At 40.3% G+C, this 20,184-nt stretch overlaps 1 protein-coding gene across 7 annotated transcripts in view; it reads left to right on the plus strand.

Annotated features, from left to right (window-relative positions):
- The first annotated feature begins 4,402 nt into the window (after positions 1 to 4,402).
- Positions 4,403 to 20,184, plus strand: part of LOC125466501 (probable G-protein coupled receptor 153) — a 95,928-nt gene continuing 80,146 nt past the window's right edge. For 2 of the 7 annotated variants that reach the window (XM_048561035.1, XM_059638065.1), the window contains exon 1: positions 4,643 to 5,142. The gene's annotated coding sequence lies outside the window, so the exon portion shown is untranslated. Of the gene's footprint in view, positions 4,502 to 4,642; positions 5,143 to 17,319; positions 17,448 to 20,184 lie in introns of those variants that run through there. The other 5 variants (XM_048561036.1, XM_048561040.1, XM_048561041.1 and 2 more) reach the window with 4 other exon arrangements.

Here is a 20,184-nt window from a genome sequence, read left to right on the forward strand (position 1 = left end):
GAAGAAAGTTTGTCCTCTCCAATTCTGTTGATTGCCTGTGGAAATGTATTGGCTAAATTCCCAAATTTGTTAGGCCAGGTGAGGAGGAGTAAGTCAGGGTTCCACTTTGAACCCTGTCTAAGTCAGTTTCAATTTTTATTACTTTATAGAATAGAGCTATTACACTTCAATTAAAATGATGTACTATTCAATTAATTGTCAATTATATTGTTTCTTGAGTGAAGGAAAGATAAATTTTATTACTTATCAATGCTTAGAAAAATAATCAAACATGACATCAAGCATGTAAATACAAGTATAATTTTTATAATTTTTGAGATTGTGGGATACAGGTGATGAGCACGAGAAACAAATGAAAAGAATAAAGGCTAATGCAGCGTAAAAGTGTTTTGTGGTGTCAGGTTTCATTTTGAGATTCCAGTTGCTTAATTGTTGACTTGAATGCTCAGCAGTAACAAAATCTGTAGAGATCTTTGAGTTTTTGGCAAATAGTTATTTGTGCAGTTCACTGTTTCACTGGTGATAATGAGGATGAAGCAGGGAGAGACAACTTCCCAATCCATATTTCTTTTCCTGTCATACTCAGAAAACAACCAGCTACTGAAGTACAACTCTTTTGTTTATTCCCATGTCTAGCTTCATCATTTTCATGCAAGCTGGATAACCTGCACACAACCATTGATCTCTATCTGATTTGTTCCACTTATCAGGCACGTGTGAACTTAAACAGGAGATGACAGTTTCTGAATCAATGACTAGTTTAAATATCTTAGATAAAATGATAATTTCAGACCAGACCATTCAATTTATTCCATACTGCTTTCCTTAAAGTGTCTCAGTTTGTGATCAGATGATCACTACAGCCATTTTATGTTAGTATTTGCAGTTTTTAAACATTTTTTTACTCTATGAAAGTCTCAAGTATTAAATTCAGATGATAGATTTTTAATATTCATACTTCATGTTTTACCACAATTATGTCAGCTTTTAGGAAGTCTTTTGAACTATTCTATTGTTTTCAGAGATGCTCTGGACTTTTGCAAGGGATCTAGTGGAGTGTATTAATATTTGCAGCTGTATCCCACACGGAAAAGTTTGAAATCGTCAGTTTTCCTCAGTTATTCTTTAGCGACCATGCTCTGCATTTTCATGGAGGAAGAAAAAGGGCTATTCATTGTCAATGTTTTTCTCAAAAGAGATGTGTCCTTTGAGCACCATCATATCTATTTAAATGTAGGTTGTAAAACCTCTGTTTGACAAATAGAATGACTGGGTGTCACAGTCGTTTAGATGCTAGTTTTTAAACTCCAGGAATCTGGTCTCAATTCCATTGGAATGATTTGATATTGTCTCTGCTGTTTGCTGATTGTGAGATTTCTATGGGACAAGAGTTTTGAAATCCTCAACTCAGCTTTTGGCTGTCAATCCCTTTGAGCAACTTATTCATATGGTGCAGGAGGAAGTCATGTCTGAGGCATAGGGTATGAATGTATGGGTGAAGAATCTTTGCTAGCTCTTGAGTATCAGTTAGGTTCTGTTAACTTTACTGTTGCTTAGTGATCTGATTCTAGAAAGAAGAAATGGTACAGCTAAAGTAAGAGACCATGTTATTTCAGTAAAAATATCAGTTTGCAAAATAAATGCAGGAGCCCTGAAATTAAACCAAAAATGACTTTCAGAAGATGATTTCACACCCAAAACATTGAAACCTATTTTCCCTTTGCAGGTGGTGACTCACTCGCTGTTTGACTTCAGTGTTTCTGCTGTTGAATATGCCACACCTGGCCTAGGAGCATTTGGCATTGGCAATGGGTGTGTGATATTACAACATATTCAATGCCCAGCAATGACTTATTTTCTCCACCCAAAGAGTACTTTCTAATTTTTGCTTTCTTTCTGTTGTTTAACAATTTCTCATGTTGGTTACATATGTTATATATATATGCCCTTCAGTGTATATGAGTGTGCGCAATTTCTGATACCTGCTGCCCTTTCTGACCATGTGCCTGGGGCTGGACTCTCACCCTGAGAAGGTATGATTGTTACTAATTGCTATAATCTAGGCTATCAGGGTTGTGAGCAGTTTCATTGTCTATTTTAGCTGACCCTGTATAATAGCTCAGAACAATAAATTCTCACGTCTGTAAATTACAGATAATCCACCCCTTTTCACCTACTGCTGTGAGGTCACTTAATGCCTTTGAAAGTCCAACATCTATTACAGGCCAGAATATGATACATGGTCCATTTAGCAAGTAGTTCTTAGCCAACAAGATGCAGTAACTCATCTGAAATGAGTCAGCAATGGAATGAGACCAGAACCTTGAACTAAAATAGAAATTGTTAAGCTACACCTCAATAAAAGGTCAATATTTATGAACGAAAGAAACTAGATATCAGTAAGAAAATATTTCTACTGTTTTTGGATCACTTTCCACTAAAGACAAACTATGTGGACATATTGAAGTGCTTTAGAGGCAATGAATTAATTTCAAAGTGCCGTTACTGTTGTAATCTAGAATACATGGCAATCAATGCATAGAAAGATCCCAAGAATGGTAATGTGATCATAATCTGATTTTTTGTTTGAGCAAAGCTGAAAGCTAATTCTTGATCAGAACAATGGTGAGCACTGGGCTGATTTCCTGCCCTTTTACATATATCTAAAGGAAAAGGTGAAACCTTGCGCTTTAACATCTTGTTTGCAAATGACACTTTTGACAGTGCAGCACTCTCTCAATCACACTGGAGCAGCAGCCTGAATTTTGTGCTCATCACTGAATCAAAGACTTACTGTCTTCAAGGCAGCTATACTGCCATTGCGGCACATCATGTCAATTCATTCAGAGCCTGAAGTGTGTAATGAGGAGTGTTGGCTTTTCTAAAGGTTGATCTACAACAAACTGATTGGCTTCTATCACCTTCTATCACGGAATTTTGCATTGGAGTATGGGAAGTACACAATGCAGAAGCAGGCCATTCAGCCTAATTATTTCATATTAGTCCTCATTCCAGTATCTTCCAACACAACTTGATTGAACCCTATCAATATAACTTTCCATTTCTTTCTCTGGAACGTGTTACTCCATCTTCTTCTTAATTACATCCTTTTGTTTTGCTTCAAAAGTTCCTAGTGGTAGCAAGTTCCACATTCTAACTACCCTCTGGTAAAAGTCTTTTCTCCCAAATTTCCAACGAGGTTTGCTATCTGCTATCTTATGTTTGCCGCTTCTTGTTTTGGTCCAGTCTTACTCCCAATATGGTAGAAACATTGGGTGGAATCATAAATGGTCCTGTGTGATCTGGGCTATGGCAAAATTTCTGGAAGGATTGGCCAAAAAGTTCCTTAAGGCCCATCTCAATGTCGGCAACATTTCTCAGCATCTCCTGTGCAATGGCCAACTGGCGAGGTGAATTTGAAGAAAATGTAGAGATGGTCATTGACCTGTTTCTGCCATCACTGTGTATTCCTCCAGAGGGCTGACACCACACTGATCTGGGAGGCATCTGCAGACCATCCTAGCACGTTCTGGTGTCATGTCCTCACATCTGATCTTGTAGAAGAGGATGTCTGTCACCCCTTGCCCAGCAGGACCTCTGGAACCCTGTCTGAAAACTGGGAGCATCAATGACCACTCATCTGCCATGCTCCGAACAAATGTCAGTAACCTAGCAGGTCAGATCCAAACTGACCATATTTGTCCATGAGCACAATGGCATGGGCACAGTAGCCTGTCTGAGGATATCTGATCAATGGAGTGTTGCTTCAGAAATAGAGTGCAGTGAGGCAGGAATAGAATTGGATGTGAGTAACACCACTGGAGTAAGGTAGATAGTTAATGAGGCAAATTTGGTAAGAAATGCTGAGAGATGCTGTAGTAGGGTTAAGGTTAGGATTAGGGTCTAGCTACCAGAATCAGGACAGCACAGTGGCTCAGTGGTTAGCACTCCTGCCTCACAGTGCCAGGGACCTAGGTTTGATTCCAGCCTCGGGCGACTGTCTGTGTGGAGTTTTCACATTCTCCCTGTGTCTGCATGGGTTTCCTCCGGGTGCTCCAGTTTCCTCCCACAGTCCAAAGATGTGCAGGCTAGGTAGATTGACTATGCTAAATTGTCCGTAGTGTTCAGGTAGATTAGGTGGGTTATAGCGGGATGGGTCTGGGTGAGATGCTTTGAGGTTTGGTGTGAAGTTGTTGGGTCCAAGGGCCTATTTCCACACTGTAGGGATTCTATGAAAGAAAATCACTGAGGGCAACTCGCACTTAAGCCAAAGGAAGTTAACATTTAGCCCATCTAATACTCCATATTAAAACATTTCTGAATCATAGCAAGCTCTACCAGCCTGTGAATTGCCCTGATTGGATGCACTCGGCAGGCAGGATGCTGCTGTGAAAAGGTGGGGGGAATGGGTGTTTAACTCGGAGCTTCGTTCACCAAATACCTCGTCATGCCTTGGAACACCTCCTGAGGAATATTATCAGGATTCCGGAAATATTGTACAGTAAGTTGACAGGGGAAGATATTAAAAAAAAACAGCCCTGGGAATTGTGAGGGCTAAATAGGTTTCATGAGCATGCGTTAAATAAGATTTAAGGAATGTTTGGTGGGGGTGGGGATGCGGGGTGGTGGAGTGGAGGGAGAAACTAGCCCCAGAGTGAGCTTGATCTCCACACTCTTCCCTTGTCGTGACAGTATATTCACCAATAAGCCTTGCGGATCTGTAGCTGCAAACGTGCAGTCATTGTCACAGCGCCACAGTTTTGAGGGCAGCAGAGCAGAAGTTATGAGGACAAGGGGAAATCGCACATTTCCGGGCTCCTCTGGGACGTTTGTTCGGATACTGTACACGTCTGTGAATGGGATGGCTGACTGTAGCTGCTAACCTCTCTGCCGGTGCCCAGTAACACTGTGCCTGTACAGGTTGGTTCCAGCGGGCTAACACTTTACTCCGTGACCGTGTATCTGGGTGACTGCCCCACCGTCTGTCTCCATCCCTTCGGCGCCGTTCTCCACTGGGGGTGGTGGGGGGAGTATATTGGATCTGCGATATCTTACCTTCAGAAGATGGGGGCGAATTCGTGCAGGGGTTTTGGTGAGCGTGTCAGGCTGGAGGTCTGCGTGAGCTGGGCTCTCTCTCTAGAGGTATCTGAGATGCTCGTGTTTTCATTTAAAATGTCTAACATTTCTCTCCTTCTCTCCCTCGTTTTGTTTTTGACAAAACGTTCCGCAGAACTGTTTGTACAGAGGGAAGGGGAAAAAATTCCAAGTTCGGGAAATGAAATGTTTATAAATGTTGGAAAAATGACCTCGGTTTTGTTTTTTAAGGTTTGTCGTCAACCCGACATCGGACGGATTTGAGATAGTTTTGAGAGATAATTGCTCCCTTCCAAAAATATATCTAATACAAAGTTGATTCAGTAAAATGCATTCTGTAAACGATGGGATCTGTGTTGTAATTGGTAATAAACAATCGGGTTGTAAGAGAGATTTATACAATGTCTCGAAATATCAGACCTTGCTGGTTAATGTCCATCACAGAAAACACTTACAATTTACAAGGTAACAATATTTATTGAAGAGAAGATCATGTGAAGTTGATACAATGTTCATTGGATTTAAATGTTGATGGTTTTCCAAATGCAATGAGTCTTCCTGTTTGGTGCACATAGTTTCCCACGATTTATGATTTCATTTTGTGTGCTATCTTACCCCTGGAACTCCGCAGAAATGAACTGGAACCGTTCTCTCGATCCTCCTCCCACCGGCGCGTCCCCGAGATTGTGGACGCGCGTTAACCTTGGAGGCGCGCCCCCTGGCTCGGCCCGGTTTGCTTCGGTCAGGTCCGCGCTCTGACTTCATGATCACAACATCGTGGGCGTTCTGACATCCCACGCCCAATCCCTAACATCAACCACTGCCCCTTCCCCCCAGTCACCCCTCCCCACTACCCCCTCCCTCCTTTAAACCCCCCACTCCCATTCTTCTCAAATCCCTCACTCTTTCCAAACCCCTTAACTATCCCAAACCCCAATTCTCATTAAATAACCCCACTCCCAATCCCCTCCTCCCCACTCACTCCATTTCCCCTCCCACTTCTTCTGCCCCACTGCCTTTCACTCACCCCTCCCACTCCCCATCATTCCCACCCTCCTCCAACTCCCCCCCACTCTCATTTCTCCTGCTCCGTTCTCACTCTCCCAACTCCCCCTCTCCCCACTCCCCCAACTCCTACCACTCTACTCACTCCTCCACTCCATCCACCTCCACCATTTCAGTGCCCTGAATCAGCCTCCACCACTCCCCACCCACTCTCACCCCTACTCCCCTCCCCTCTCCCACACTTCCAACCTCACTCTCACCCACCACTCCACTTGCCTACCACTCCACTTTCCCCTTCCATTCCAGTCTCCCGACTCTGCACTCCCACTGCCCACCCACTCTCCCCCAACTCCCCCACTCCCAACACCACTCTCGCTCCCACTCCCACAACTCATCCTCCCCCTTCCTCTTGCCCCCACCACTCCACTCTCCCCAACTCTGCAGCCCCACTACCCTCTACTGCCCCAACGCTCCCACTCCGAGTCCCTTCCCACTTCCATGTCCCACACTCTCCAATTGCTACGTCCATAACCGTGCCACCTAATCCCTTGGTTGTGAGCCTTCTATCACTCAAACCATCTACACTTAAGGAAAGACACTGAGCCTGGTCCTCTCAGTGTCCATTCTACCCCAATTTTAATACTTAAATTTGTTGTGACTTTCACCAAATAATGCAAATGGAAACAATGTATTAGATCTTCTCTTCAATAAATATTGCTACCTTGTAAATTGTAAGTGTTTTCTGTGATGGACATTAACCAGCAAGGTCTGATATTTCGAGACATTGTATAAATCTCTCTTACAACCTGATTGTTTATTACCAATTACAACACAGATCTCATCATTTACAGAATGCATTTTACTGAATCAACTTTGTATTAGATATAATTTTGGAAGGGAGCAATTATCTCTTGAAACTATCTCTATTTGCAATGCTGGAAGGAAGCTGAATCCTTTCAGCCGGGTGTAAGCTGCCGGTGTATAGTAGATGCATGTGTACTCAGAAATTTATAGTCAAATTTGTTGATCACTTCATTGTAACAGAGCTGCTGGTTAACGCCGAGATAATGGGAACTGCAGATGCGGGAGAATCCAAGACAACAAAGCTTGAAGCTGGACGAACATAGCAGGCCAAGCAGCATCTCAGGAGCACAAAAGCCGAAGTTTTGGGCCTAGACCCTTCTTCAGAGGTCTAGACCCGAAACGTCAGCTTTTGTGCTCCTGAGATGCTGCTTGGCCTGCTGTGTTCGTCCAGCTTCATGCTTTGTGGTGCTGGTTAATGCCTCTCAGTCTAAACACCCCACATCCAATCTTACCCTAGATTCAAGGATTTCAACCTTCAAAATATCCACGTACCTCTGCTCACTCCATCACACCCAATTCTGACACACGCACCTCGGTTAACATGCAATCTGTATTTCTGAGTTCCATATTCCACAGGCGATCCAAAATCACCCAGACACCTGTAACCCACATCCTTGTGTACGAAGTGCCGCTAATTCACAAGCTTATACTGCTGCTCTCTGTGAGAGCCCATTCCATCATGACATTGAGTTTGAAATTCTTGTCTGCGAGTTCCTAGTCCTGCCAGACCTTAACCTGCATCCCAGCTTGCATCATTTTCATCAGTCTGAAGTACTTTGCACCCCCAACTCCTCAACATCACAGTAGTACCAGAGACTTCATGTGCCCCTGCCTTGATCTCTGGAATTCTATCTCAATATTCTTGTGGTAATGCCATCTGCCTTCAAAGGCCTTTCTCATAGCTTGTGTATTCAAACATATATTTGGTCACCACTCCATACCATCTAAATCCTGCTTGGTGAGCAATCAGTACTCTGTTTTGATGTAACTTGTGTTCCTTTTCGATATTAAAGTAATTTGCGTGTATTGGTCGTTGCAATGATATTAAAGTTATATTTCTCACTGCATCTGGCACTGAAGTTAATACTTTTAAGCACATTTGGCACTGAATCAATAGCTCCCAATCTATGTGATATTGAAGTAATACCTCCCAGTGCATTGGGCATTGAAGTTAATATCACCCAACACATAAGCTATTGAGATTAATGTCAACTAATTAATTCATTCATTCCAATGTCCCAGTGCAGTGGACTGAAGTTAACTCTGTGCAATGGAAATCAAAGGTGGCGGCTTGTTCTCAAATTAGTGTCTCCCTGTTTAATAGAACAGAAGTTAATTCATCATCGAGCAATGGGTAGTGTGATTAAAACTTTCATTGTAACAAGTCTTTGTGAGTTGGATGTATCATTCGTCACATCCAGTGGGTTGGGCACAAACATTTAGGCAATGAGCCTCTTTAACATTTGGTGGCAGTTTAGATGTACACGATATGCAGTAACGGCAGGTGAGAAGAATAAAAAAGGAAGAAAGAAAGAGACACAAGTAGTCACAAGGTAAGTATCATGATGCTTGGGGTTTATTTTAGAAGATCAAAAATATTTAATCAGATAAAACTGTTCAGGTGGAAATGAGTAGAAGGTGGTATGATAAGACTTTGCTTAGATACTTTGAGGAATCAAGGAGGATTGTGAGGTTAACAGGTAGATGGGCCCCTACATTATACTTCTTACAGTGTTAATATTAAGGTTGGGAGATGTCTCACTCAGTCTCTTTGAGGTTTCAAGGGAAAAGTTTGCAGTGGATTGGGGGTAAAAACAGAAAGAGGAATTGGAATCATTGCTTGGTGGTCGATTGCTTAAGTTGGTGCAGTGAACTCATGAGAACTGGAGCTGATGCATTGTTGTGTGAACAGCTGTGTTTCGCTGTAGAACTCGCCAGCTAGGAAACACCTGCTTGGTTGGGAGGCAGGAGCCACTTGACAGGTTGCATTAGTCATTGTCACTGAGACAATACTAGCTTTGCCTTCACAACACATTATTTAAAAAAAACTGAATGGAATACTTTCTGATGTAAAAGATATTATGTAAACTGTTGTGACTAACCTTTGAGATGTACACGATAGTATATTGCACAAACTAGAGAAGGTATATCCATGAGGTATTTTTAGGAAAGGTGCTCAGTGACACACCTTTGTCAAAAACCACTACACTTTTATTTCCTACTGTTTCGTGGGATGTGGACATTGCTAATGAGGCCTGCACTTTTAGCCAATTCCTGATAGCACATGAAATGAGTGATTTCCCAAGCCATTTCAGTGGTAATTAAGAGTCAAATACATCATCTTAAGCCTGGACTGTCATGTAGGGCCAATCAGATAAAGTTAGCAGAATTTGTTCACATTCACAAACAAGATGAGTTTTCATAACAAGCATGATAGTTGCCATGATTACCAATACTGAAATTATCTTTATGTTCAGCTTTATTATTAATTTCTTTAAATTCCATTAGCTGCCATGGTATCCTGAACTGGATTTCTGGATTATTAGTCCAGGAATGTTACAATTACCCCACCATTTTCCTATAATATGCAACATGAATTGTTCGGAGTAGGCCTCTCTGCACTTGTACTATCACTGTATGTAAATGGATTGGTGCCCCTTGCTATAAGATGCTTACTGTCTGCCTGTTTAATCTTGTTCCTCACAAGCTGTGTATTGATTTTATCGTCAACAGCTTGGCTGAGATTAGCATTTCACAGTGTATCTCTGGAGACAAGTGCACAACGTCTTCAGCACTTTAACTGATAATGTCATTGGTTGGTTTGTCTGGCTTAGTTCCAGAGGATAGAGTGTTGAATGGGTGGAATTGTGCAGTTAGCTGATTGATCAGCTATTGCAGTAGCTGCTGATTTTGTCAAGGTGAAGAAGCGACTGAGTGCTCCCGATTAAGAATCAGACAAGGAACCTATTACATAAGTAGTGTACATTTGTCTCGGCGATTTCAGTTATTGTCAATTTCCACATCTACCAGTGCAGCCCTTCTATTATGCTGGACAATTGAAATCCCCCTGTAAACTGCTCAATGTCTCCCTCTTCGGATAAACGATATGACAATTGCATGTGTTACTTGGGGTATCATTAATTCTGTCTGTTACCAGATATTGCGTGCTCTCCTCAGGAGATCCCTTATTCTGTACATCAGGTGTAATAGCTTTGTCTCTTGATGGTTAAACTAACAGACCACTTTATCATGATGGTTTTAGACTATTTGCCTTGATGTTTAAGTTTGAGGTAGTTTAAATGTGTCCAGTTCTGATGACCAGGAAGCAAAGCAATCAGTTGATTGATGCAGTGGAGAGAAAAGGCATATCTACTGTGAGTGGTCTGATTCCTGTAAAAATGAAGATTTATCTTGGTTGCTTCTCTGAGAAAGGAGGAATTGATCAGGTGATGTAGTACAGGTAAATAAGTTAGTTAAAGGATGGAGAAAGTAAAAGCAGAATTTTACATTGCATTAATTGCAGAAGTAGAATGAGGGAACAAAGACTCAAATCAGAAAGCATCAGGATTGATATCAGGAAATCCTCCTCATACAATAAGTGATGAACATGTTGAATGAAACCCCCAGCTCATGCGGTGGAGACAAAAATCCAGAATGATTGAAGGAATATTTGACCGTTATGGTGGGGCACATTAGCATTGTACTGGACAGATAATTAAGATGTCCAAATAGCCGTCTATCCGTAAAGATCCCATGAACAGCACCCGATAGTGCTGTCAACGCTGTCACCTTGAAAATGAGATTTGATATCAAGTTATTTTCCATTGACGATACCTTAGTTAAAAGTGCCATTCAGACAAATCTGTTTTGGCTGTATCCATGAGAGGTCCGCACTCGTTCTAGACTTAATAGAGAGCTTTTGCATGAGATTTACATTTTGGGAAAGCCCTACCACCATTACAGTCTCTGTGGGTTGGAATGAATATCTCCGTAGTCCATACACGTTCTCTATTCACTTGAGATTGTGATCCAAATGTAGAAGGGCCAGGGATTAAGATCTTCTGTAAAAGAGATTGCTATAGATTTTCATTTCTGTTAAAATAAACACACCATCTATGAAAAAATCATTACAACATAGGAAACAGTTTTATTTATATTATTTTTCGCTAGAATGCCTCTCTAAAGTGTTATAATCCCAGCTGATGGTCAGATCCCAGAATGAATCTTGGCTTGATGGATCATATGTTAATTTATTTATTTCAGTTCATTAAAATAGTGATTAGCCATCGAAACATATTCACGTGAAGCTGCAAATGTTCTTTAACAACAGAACATAAGTAGGAACCAAGTAATATAAATTTAGAAGACAGTTTAGAAAGAATATGTATATCAGCTCATCTCCTGTTGAAATCTCATCCATGGCTTTCATAGCTTTAAATCTGATTAGTCCAATGAGTTCCTGCACACACTGGCTGTCTATGACCTAATATGTAGCCAAGCAGCTGTGCTCACTGCTCTACACTGACCCCAGCAAAGCAAAGCATTGATTTTAACATTCCCATCAAATTCTTGTCTGTTCTCAGCACCTCCCTATCGCTGTATTCATCTTCAGCCCTATGACCTTCCAAAATGTCAGCACCCATACAGTTATAGCCTTCTGTGTATCCCTCACTTTATTTCTACCATCATTGGCTGCTGCACTTCCACTGAAATAGTCAAAAACTCTGTAATTTACTCTACGAACCTGTGCACCTTAATTTCTAAGACAACAAGTTATAGAGCTGGATAAACACAGCAGGCCAAGCAGCATCAGAAGAGCAGGAAAATTGACATTTCGGGCCGAGAACTTTCTTCAGAAAAAGAAAGGTCTAGGCCTGAAACATCAACTTTCCTGTTCATCTGATGCTGCTGGCCTGCTGTGTTCATCCAGCTATACACCTTGTTATCTCAGGTTCTCCGGCATCTGCAGTTCCTACTATCTCCCCCACTACACCTTAATTTCTCTTTCCTTTTTTAAAATGATCCTTAAAATCCCATGCCTTACTAAGACATTGGTCAGCTGTCGTGATATATTAATTTTTTTGATCCAGTGTTAAATGTTGATGGGCACACATTCTTGTTGGATTTAATGCTACAGATACTAATGTTGTTATGAAAGGAGGATGGGTAACAGCCACAAATTATGGTATTGATTCATGCTCATGATAGCCCACAGGAAGAGGCTTGAGACCCACAGGAAGTTTCAAGTAAAAGAGAAGAACTGATAGACATCCCTCGGTTAAATCAGTTGCGCACTCCCTACTGGTTAATTGTAGAATCATATTAGCCCAGGCACAGTAAAGGCCTAATTCTCCTCTTGAATGATATCAGGTCTCCAAAGTTGACAGCTGTCAAGAACTACATCTGGATTTATGAAATATTCCCAATATTTGTACACATTGAGAAATAATGGGGGGTGGGGGCAACAAAAAGAGAATTGCATTTATACGGTAACTTCTACTAGCTCCAGATTTCTTAAGTCCATCATTGGTAGTGCAATATCTTTTGAAGTGTAGTCACTGTTAAAATTTTGAAAGAATTGCAGTCAAATTGCTAACATCAAGATTCCTCGCACAACAATGTGACAACGCTCTGATAGCTGTTTTAAGGATGTATGAAGATTTCACAGATGAATCTGCCCTTTTACAAAAAAAAAAGAAATGATCGCTGTTGACATTTTTCTAGCAAGCTGCATTTTATTTTTTCTCCCTGATCCCTCTTGACATCTTGCTCCATGCGTTATTCTTAGATGAGTTGGTGGGCAAACTGACCTTTTCTCAGCCCTGTCAGCTGGTGCCAACTGTGGTGCCATGTGCTTGGAGGTATACAAGAATAGCAGGGGCTAAATGGTCACCAAAAAATTACAGCACAGCAAGGTACCATTCGGCTTTGAAGAGACAGTCCATGTAAACTCATTCCTTGATTTCTCCTTGTATAAATTTCAAAAAAAAGGTCATTTTTAAGTATTTATTCCTTTAAATTTTGAAAGTGATTTGAATGCTATTTCTAACATTTCTTCTTGTGGGCCATTCCATACCTTCATAAATATCGCTATAAAAGAACACTCTCCATCTCTCCCATTATTCCTCAGTTGATCTCCCGCAGGCAGTAGTCTGTTAATTAGTGGAAACAATTTATTTTGATTTTGCCTGATTAGAGCTCTTAAAGATTCTGAATATTCTCATCAGACCACTTCTAACTTTCTCTTTTCTAATGTGAAAGATCTCAATTTCTCTGGTCTCTCCTTGTAACTTAACCTTCTCATTTACGAACATAAGAACAGGAGGGGGCATGCTGCTCTGCCATTCACTTGGATTGTGGTTGATCTGCATCTTAACACCATCATTTGGAGTATTGAATGCAACTGCTGGATAATATTAAGAAAGGATATACTTGACATAGAAGGAGTGCAGCAAAGAACCACTAGGATAGCAAGGCTGTTGTATGAGAAGAGATTGTTTAACTAGACATGTATTCACTAGAGTTTAGAAGGATGAGAGGTCATTTGATTGAAATGCAAAAAATTCTGATGGGTTAGACATACTAGATGCAGGAAGGATGTTCCTCTGCTTGGGGAGCACAGAACCAGGAGACAACCTTGGGATGACCATTTCGGATGAGATGAGGAAACATTTCTTCAGAGGGTCATGAATCTATGGAATTCCCTACCGCAGAAGGCTGTGGAAGCTGAGTTACTGAATATATTCAAGACGTAGATTGATAAATGTTTAGATTATAAAAGCATCAAGGAATACAGGGAGAAAACAGGAAAATGGCATTGAGACAAAGGAGCGACGATTAATATATTGAATAATAAAACAGGCTGAAAGGGCTGAATGGCCTTCTCCTGATCCTAGTTTCCATGTTTCTTACCTCCCTGGATTTTACTTCCATTGCTGTTCTTGTCAACCAAGAAAATATCAGACTCAGTTTTGAAATTTTTAATAGATTGACCTTCAACACTTCTTTGTGAGGGCAGACATTTCCACTGCCTTTTGTACCAAGAGATGTTTCAAAGCATTCAAAATATTTGAACAGTGTTGCACTAATTTAAAGGTTATGGTGCAAGGACGCCCTGTCTTTAACTCTCTCTGTCCCTCTCCGCTTGTCCATGCCATCAACTCCTTTAATCATCATCAGCACATTAATTAGATCAAAAGCAGAGATTGCTGAGTTAAGTTTCGGGTCCAGTGACCCTTCTTCACTGAGTTCATTCCACTTTCTCTATACAGATGCTATCAAACCTGCTGAGTTTCTCCAGCAATTTCTGTTTGTGTTTCAGATTTCCAGCATCCACAGCTCTTCGGCGTCTATTTTTTAAAAGACATTAATTAGGTCACTGCTTAATCTTCTAGATTCAACTGAATACTATCCAACTGAATGCAATTATAATTTAAGCCTGTTAGCTCAGGTATAATTTCTTTTTATTCTTTGTGAGTTATGATCATTGCTGGTAAGGGCAACATTTGAAGCCTAATCCTAATTGCCCTTGAAGGCCAAGACATCTTGATTTATTATCCTTGTCATCTTTCCTGAAGCAGGACACCCAACTAGCTCTTTCCTTTCGCCTGTGGAAAATAGCTGGGAGCTCATGAGAAAATCAGATCAAAGCTAAAATCCTTCAGAGAAGTGCATTGGAGCTCCAGTCCTGTGCTTTAGTGCCAGAATACAATTGCCCATTTATTCCTGCTTTGAGAAGTGATCTTTATTCCACAAGTTTTTGATCCTTCTGCACTCATCCACTTCTGGATCGTTGGGGGGCTTTTATTTTAATCATTTCACAATTGTTAGCTGTGCCTTCAGCCACTAAGACCCAAAGCCCTGGAACCCTCTCCTTGACCCTCTCCACTTATCTTTTTTTCTTTTTACATATAATCTGCCACCTCCACTGCGCTTTTTTGTTAACTGCCTAAATATTGTACGCTGTGGCTTGTGTCACCTTTTGTGTGGTAAAGCACCTAATTGCCTTTGAACATTTTACAATGTTAATCACAATTTGTTATTGTTCAGATGGTTGGAAATGTGATCAATTCACAGCAGGTTGCAGACAAGTAGGAACTGCTGATGCTGGAGAATCTGAGATAACAAGGTGTGGAGCAGGATGAACACAACATTTCTGAAGAAGTGTCTAGACCCGAAACGTCAGCCTTCCTACTCCTCTGATGCTGCTTGGCCTGCTGTGTTCATCCAGCTCCACACCTTGTTATCTCAGGTTGCAGACAATTCGGGAATAGATGCTGTTCCTACATTTTATATTATTTCACATGATTGGGTTCAAGGACATTATTTGCTTTCACTGGAATAAAGCATTCAATGAGAACAATGATTAACCACAACCGCATAGATACAATGATAACTATTACTAATAATAATTATTTCATATGCACTTGAGACATTTTTACACTGAAATGCATTACTGGTGAATACAACATAACATAAGCTTCGAGCAAGGGAGATTCAGCTGGCTCGAACCTAATTGAACTCTACAGTTTTTATTCTAACACTCCTCATATTATATCTTCTTTTCATTCAGGCTATGTGAAAATGCACATATATTACCTTGTCCAAGTCTTTGGATTATCAATTTGCTAAGAAGAATTCTGAGTTTTTTACCTCATCTTGATTAAACTGTCGTTGACAGAAGGCACTTGCAGGGAAAAGTCCCTGTTCAGGGATTCCTGCAATCTTTCAAGGAATCACTAGCCATTGCCATAGCTTTCTGACTTGATGACCAAAGCATGTCTGTATATGTTCTGCCATTTTAGATATAGTAGCTCCCAAAGATGAACAACCAAGGCAGTTTTTGGTCTCTCATTGTCAGCTATCATATTGTTTGGCTGGAATCCCTTTTACTAACTAACATTGCTAACAGAAACTCACTTTATAAGTTAAAAGTAAAATAATTAGCTCTTTCCTTACAAACAGAAAACCTGCGTAATATCTTGCTTCTAACCACTGCCCATTATTACTTCCTGGGGATTGGTTTAGCTCAGTTAGCTGCTTGGTTGTGATGCCAGGGGCATGTGTTCAATTCCCATCATCTGCTGAGGTTGCTATGAAAGACTCTCCTTCTCAAACTCACCTGATGTAGGGTGGCACTCAGGTTAAACTGTCACCAGTTATCTCTCTCTCTAATGGGACAACAGCTCTATGGTCTGGTAAGAATATGGTGACTAGGTACCTTGATTACTTGCTTGAAAAATATAGATTGGTGAGCTTTGTCATAAGTACTGGTACATTCTACAAACACTTTGTATTTACAAAGTGGTGAAATCTCTTCAGATATAACCTATATATAATTGGTAAAGTAATTGTATAGTAATCTCATAAAAACGTTGAGAAGGGATTGAGATATTGCAAGACAAGGAGAAGGGACAAAATATAATAACAGGGGCTTAATTTAGATAAATAAGGAAAGTCGTGATTTGATGTATGACCACAAAAAGCAGAGCCTAATTCTAACCAGTGGTGGCCTGGGTATTTCTTTGATTTCACTTAACTGTGTGTTTAACAGCCTCATTGCTAGATTTGCATCAGAGAATCACAGTCTGAATGACCTTCTGTGCATTTTCTGGAACCTGTGTGTCAGTTCTTTAAAACATTTATCAAATTAGTCTCACTCTCTTGCTCGTTCCATATAACCTGCGAATTTCTCTTCTTAAGTACTTGTCCAAATTACTTTTGAAAGTTGCTGTTAATCCACTTCCACAACTAGAATTTTGCACCACTGACAACTCCATGTGTGGGGAATAATACCCATCTCTCCCTTTCAGTATTTCTGTAAATGATTTTATACCTTTTTCCCCTGTTGCCAACTTTGCTGACAGAGAAAATGATGCCTGCTTATTACCTCTTATCAAAATCCTTCATAGTTTCAAACAACCTACCTTAACTCTCCCCTTAACCTTCTCTGCAATTCCAAATGATTAGCCAGTTAAATTATCTGAACTCAGGCTAAGCCTGGAGAAAAGGTAAACAAATGACACCTTCAGGAGGGAAGAGGAGAAAGAGAAACTTTCTTACAAATGTAATTTATGATTATGTAGGGCCTTTAATCCAATAAAGCCAAAATGCTTTGTAGGAGAATTACTAGACAAATTTGGCACCAAGTTAAATCAGGAAATATTAGAATAGATCAGTTTAAGCTTGGTTAAAGGTGTAGGCTTTGAGGAGCATCTTAAAGGAGGTGCAATATCAGTCTCTATGGGCAACACAGACTCTGGCAGACACTTTCCATTTGAAAGCTTTAAATGTACACGCGCATTTTCAATTGCTCCATTGAACCGTGAGGGATTGAGAGTGTCTCCTCTGCTAGAACACGGATCTCTGAACAATAAACAACATTGGATTAAAGGAATGGCCGTGGTTTAGTCCTGCTGCTACTAATTACAGTGAATCCGTACCTCACTGTAATCATGTTACATCAATCAACGCTTTGCTTTAAGGTATCCTGATAATTGCACTTGAGTTTTTATTTTCCCTTGTCTTTCCTTCCCTGTATTATAGTGCAATTATTTTGTCCTGCCTAAAATCTTTTAAATCAAGAAAATTTCTTCAGCAATCACTTATTTCTTAATGTAGAGCATCTGTGGAGTGTAGCAGGGTTTCTGCGGCAAGCTCGGAGAATCCTACAATACAAGAGCAGATTAGCCTCCGTCTTCCTAGTTGGCTAAAAATAGATCTATTGCTTTCTCCCTTTCATGCTCTGTTTTCATTGTGCTAGAAACTATTCAGCTTCATGGTTATTGTGAAAAACATGGAAGCTATAGAGTGAAAATATTTTGAAGTCACTTGGTTTTCTAAATCCATAGTTTTGCTGGTGTTATCAGTTAAATGCTCTTCAGTATATCAGCATTATGGGCCTTTGTTCAACTGAGAAGCTATTATGAATGAAACAAACCACAGGACAATTGTACTATGGTATTTGCCATCTTGTGGGTATGCCTATTGATGAGATACTCTTCGGTATTTTAGTATGGGGTTTTGTCTTGTGTTAATGAGCTATTATCAATGAGATGCTTCTCAGTACTTTACTACTGTAAGTGGAACTCTCATACTTGCTTATTGCAAGTCAGAGGATATGTTACTTTGTAATTGCAGAAATGTGACAATATCAAGGTGAATAATTGTGTTATTTTTGTTACTAGGGGAGCTGTTTCCCTTTGTCCTATCTCTTCAAACCCTGATTGCTATAAACTGGAGATTTCTGAGATCAACTGTAGATTAATAGCAATAGGTGAAGGAAGTTTAGAGGCTAAAGTGATTGTTAATTTCTACCTTTGGTGTCGAGAGAGTGCAAAATGACTGACTTTCACTTTTCCTTATACTTTGGACATCCAGTGTATGTCATCTGAAGTGTGAGGTGTAGAATAGATGAAAGGCTTTTATCTAAATGAATAAAAAGAAATTGATGGGTGGATGGACATCAGTTGAAGAACTATTGCTGATACATCATTTTGAATATTCAGTGCTGTGGGGTCTGTTCTATACTGAAGTATAAATTTCATTGATTAAAATTAAATGTACATCTTGTTGGATTTCATAACTGTTGAGGGGCATTGTGAGTGCATCTGGAATGATTTTGTGCATGAGACATTTAGAATACTCTAGATGGCACATGCGCAGCTCTTGAAAGGTGATTGTGCCCTGTTCACCCCAGGCTAGATCCTGTTACTGGATCTGCTACAGCATCTACTTATGGAATTCCTCAAGTCAGCCTGTTAGAACATGTATTTGTGCACGTCTGGACAGGTGGGATTTGAGCCTAGCCCTTCTGGTTCCGAGGTAGAGACACTACCCCTTTCAGCCTCCATTTATAGGTTTGGAAGCAAACATTGAATAATTAACTTTCCTTTGGATTATAAATCAAAAAAGCATCAGTTCTTTTCATTGCAGACTTGAATACTGCATCTGTTCTTGGGGAAATTCATAGAACATCCCTCTCACATTCCTGGTCTGGATACAAGAAAAAGGTTATTATATCATGTTAAATGAATTCCCCCTTATCTCTGACCTACACCCTTGTTGCAATTTTCTTGTCTCTATCTGAGCTATGTTATTAAAGACAATGCTGCTCCAGACTTCACTCTCTTCTTCCTGGGCTACAAACTACTCATTCTAAGTCAGATTGCAATTGGCAGTAAAGATTGGAAGAGTCAGTGCTTAGGACAGAGAGAGCATATAGGCAACTTAACAGAGAAATGGGTTGTGAGGATAGATGTGAAGGGAATGATTCCATTTGTGGGAAATCCAAACATAAGGGCTTAACATAATGCCGGAACATTTTGAATCAAACTATTGAATCTAAAACAGAAATAAGGAGAATTTTATTTAGTCAGAATGGTTTGAATGCTGCACTTCCTGCCACAGGAAGTTGTTGAGGCAAATTGCGAAGAGGCTGTTAAAAAGAAACGAGACCAGTACATGAAATGAGGTGGATAGAATGGGAATAGACTCATGTGGAAGAAAAAGACTAATTGGGCTGTAAAGCCTATTTCTGTGCTGTACATTGTATACAAATCCATATACTCCATAGTTTCAAAATAACGAAGAGGTAATAATTTGATGCATCTGCTCCCATTAAATCCTTTACTGTGCCTTGTTTCCACTTACTTGGTACCTAATCTAGTTTGATACTCCAGCGGGTATTGGACAGTGTTGGGCTTGCAGAGGTACTGACTTTTAGATGAAGTGGTAAATTTACCCTCTTAATTATTTATGAGGATGCACCTTCCACCAATTTAAGCAAGGTGTTCAGATGCTTGATGCTGGGGGTCTTCTTGTGGTGCAGTGGTAGCGTCCCTACCCCAGAGCATCTCTGAGCAGGTTGACAAGAAAATTTGGTTTTAAGAAAAGACTCGATGTTGAAAGCTCTTATTTTACATTGATAATATCTCTACCTCTGAGCCGGGAGGTCCGCATTCAAGTCCCACCTTCCCCAGAGATATGTCGTGTCTGAGCAGGTTAATTTTTAAAAAAATGTCTGTTGATGTACATTGTGCAATCTGCTATCTGACAAATAAAAGTCTTGTTTAAATGCTTTATAATGATTTCGTTTTCCCATTATTTTGTCTTGTATGGAACTTCTTATTTAAACTGTGCTGCAGGCGTGAATAGAGCCAGTGACAAGTTAGTGACAAATTAAGTCATCTTCAAGACTCTGGCAATGTCTGCGTCAGGAAA

Source organism: Stegostoma tigrinum, chromosome 28 (genome assembly GCF_030684315.1).
Source record: "Stegostoma tigrinum isolate sSteTig4 chromosome 28, sSteTig4.hap1, whole genome shotgun sequence".
NCBI lineage: Eukaryota > Metazoa > Chordata > Chondrichthyes > Orectolobiformes > Stegostomatidae > Stegostoma > Stegostoma tigrinum.